Source organism: Sinocyclocheilus rhinocerous, unplaced genomic scaffold (assembly GCF_001515625.1).
Source record: "Sinocyclocheilus rhinocerous isolate Xijiao unplaced genomic scaffold, SAMN03320098_v1.1 scaffold819, whole genome shotgun sequence".
Classification (NCBI taxonomy): domain Eukaryota; kingdom Metazoa; phylum Chordata; class Actinopteri; order Cypriniformes; family Cyprinidae; genus Sinocyclocheilus; species Sinocyclocheilus rhinocerous.
Window position 1 is genome coordinate 514 of NW_015665814.1, and position 2830 is coordinate 3343.

The 2830-nt window shown below is 40.8% G+C and overlaps 2 non-coding genes across 2 annotated transcripts; both read left to right on the forward strand.

Annotated features, from left to right (window-relative positions):
• Positions 1–26: 26 nt before the first annotated feature.
• On the forward strand, positions 27–99 carry trnak-uuu (transfer RNA lysine (anticodon UUU)). Its single transcript has one exon. It is a non-coding gene; the product is annotated as a tRNA-Lys (tRNA).
• A 1564-nt stretch (positions 100–1663) lies between these two features.
• Positions 1664–1736, forward strand: trnak-uuu (transfer RNA lysine (anticodon UUU)). Its single transcript has one exon. It is a non-coding gene; the product is annotated as a tRNA-Lys (tRNA).
• The last annotated feature ends 1094 nt before the right edge of the window (positions 1737–2830 follow it).

The following is a 2830-nucleotide window of genomic DNA, read 5'->3' on the forward strand; positions in this document are numbered from 1 at the left end:
ACGTAGCAGACCTGCAATGTGCAAGAGCCTGGATAGCTCAGTTGGTAGAGCATCAGTCTTTTAATCTGAGGGTCCAGGTTTCAAGTCCCTGCTCAGACCTGCTGTCTTATTGTTGATGGCCTCAGCTTGCTGTAACGCCGGTCCAGCTCTGCTGTTGACTGTCAGCTAGAGTGGTGTTCAGTCCTGCTCTGTGGGACCCACTGCGTTTTTGAGCATCTCCCTTGTTTGCCACACCTGGGGTCAGATTCACGAACCATTTTTAAGAAAAAAGTTTTCATAACTGCCATTTTCTTAGTATTTTTAAAGTAATAAAAAAAAAATTAAGAATATTATGAATTCCAAAAAAAATCTTCTTAAGAATGTTCTTATCTTTTTCCTTAATATTGTTCTTAAGGAAACTTTTTTTAAAAACTCAAATTCTTGTAAAGACTCTTCTTTAAAACCTTAACTTTTCAAAAACACAGTGCATTAAAAACACGAAGAAGAGAGCCAGTCAAGCTGGTAGCGACGAAAATAGTGTGGGCGCCTAATTATAATTATTAGGGTAATCTGCAGGAAGTGCAAATAGACATTCCTTTAAGTCTGAGTTTATCAGTGTGTCTTCAGTCATGTATTGAGTCAGATAAAGACTGTCATTTTTTTTCTTACGAAAAAACTAAAATGTTCTTAAGAACACATTTGAGAATTTTTCAAGAACTGCACTTAAGAACATTCTTACGAACTTTGTGGAATTTATCTAAAGAAATTACTTAACTTTTTTCTGAAGAAGATTTTTGTGAATCCGGCCCCTGAGTCTGATGGTCAGTTTGTTAGGAAAGAGTGCTCATTAGGAAACGTGCAGTGCTGTGGGACCCCAGGGTCAGCACTGAAAAACCCCTCTCCACAGAATGAGATGTAGCAGCCTGCTTTGTCCTCGTTGAGTGACCAGGTAAACAAAGTCTTAGCTGAGTTGTTAAGGTCATGAACTAGAAATCCATTGGGATCTCCCTGTGCAGGTTCAAATCCTGCTGACTACTCGGTTTGCCTGCATGCTGAGTAGAAGTGGCCCTGCCATTTTTTCACATCCCTAGCACGCTTTTCCGCTCCCTCACTGCATCGGACAAACACACTGCTGGCCCATTCCGCAGCTGTGGGCCAGTGGTGTGCCGTGATCGTATAGTGGTTAGTACTCTGCGTTGTGGCCGCAGCAACCCCGGTTCGAATCTGGATCATGGCAGCTTTTTGCCATCGAGCAACAGGGATGTCGGGCTCGTTTTTGCCACCTCATCCGTCAGCTGGATTTTGTGTCTGAAGCTTGGTGGCATCCTTTCTTGCCTCCCTGCAGCCAAGAGAGCTGGCAGGCCGCTACCAGCCATAGTCATGGCCGACAGCTTAAGGCGATAGACTTGAAGTCCATTGTGGTCCCCCCACACAGGTTTGAACCCTGCTGACTACGTTATTCACCTGCACATCCCTAGCATGCTTTTGCGCTCCCCCTCTGCAATGGAGAAACACGCCGCTGGACCTTTTTGCAGCCGTGGACCAAGACCTTTTGCCTTCGGTCTCGCTGCTGTAATTCCTTGTGTCCCTCATCCCATAGCGCATGTGGCAAATGAGCTTCTGCTGGGCGGCTTGAGGGGAAACTGCTCTTGTATAAAACGTAGCAGACCTGCATTGTGCAAGAGCCTGTATAGCTCAGTTGGTAGGGCGTCAGACTTTTGATCTGAGGGTCCAGGGTTCAAATCCCTTCTCGGGCCTGCTGTCTTATTGTTGATGGCCTCAGCTTGCTGTAACGCCGGTCCAGCTCTGCTGCTGACTGTCAGCTAGAGTGGTGTTCGGTCCTGCTCTGTGGGACTCACAGCGTTTTTGAGCATCTCCCTTGTTTGCCACACCTGGGGTCAGATTCACGAAACATTCTTAAGACATTCTGCCATTTTCTTATTATTTTTTAAAGTAATAATAAAAAAAATTAAGAATATTATGAATTCCCAAAAAATTCTTCTTAAGAATGTTCTTATCTTTTTCCTTAAGATTGTTCCTAAGGAAACTTAAAAAAAACTCAAATTCTTGTAAAGACTCTTCTTTAACTTATGAAATTACAGTCAACATTTCTACCTATTTTACTTTGTCACAAAAGAACTCATATTCATTTTTGTAAAACTGAAAAAATGAAACATACAAAACAAACTTCCACAAATACGGTTTATTCCAAAAGCTCAAATATGACACATATATATACGCACTAATAATAAAACAAGGAAATATATATACAAACATAAAAATAACTAAAATTTCATATATTATATGCTTGCTACAAAATAGGTTTTATTAAAAAAAAGCTTAAATTCAGCATTTATATAATACAAAGGAATATAAAAAGGAATATATAAACAAATTGAAATAATTACATATATAAAAATCTTACTACCACAAATGGTTTAATATTAAGAACAGAAATATATACATGAAAATTATATATAATATAAACACTACAATTTAACTCGCCTGTCAGCCGCTTGCTGACCAGGGGCCGTATTCACGAAAGATTCTTAAAGGGGTCATAGGATGCTACATGCACTTTTACAAGTTGTTTGAACTGAAATGTGTGTTGGCAGCATGTGTACACAACCACCCTATAATGATAAAAATCCACCCAGTGTTTTTTTTTTAATCTGGTTAAATGTTTTCCCCTTTCTCAAATCGAACTGATCTCAGATGCCCGTCTGTGTGACATCACTAAAACAGGCCCCTCCCACGATAGTTTGATTGACAGTAGCGTTTCAGCACAGAATGGACTGGTGTCTTACCTTAGACCCGCCCTGAGTGACTGTCATCAGTCCGCCATTGTTTC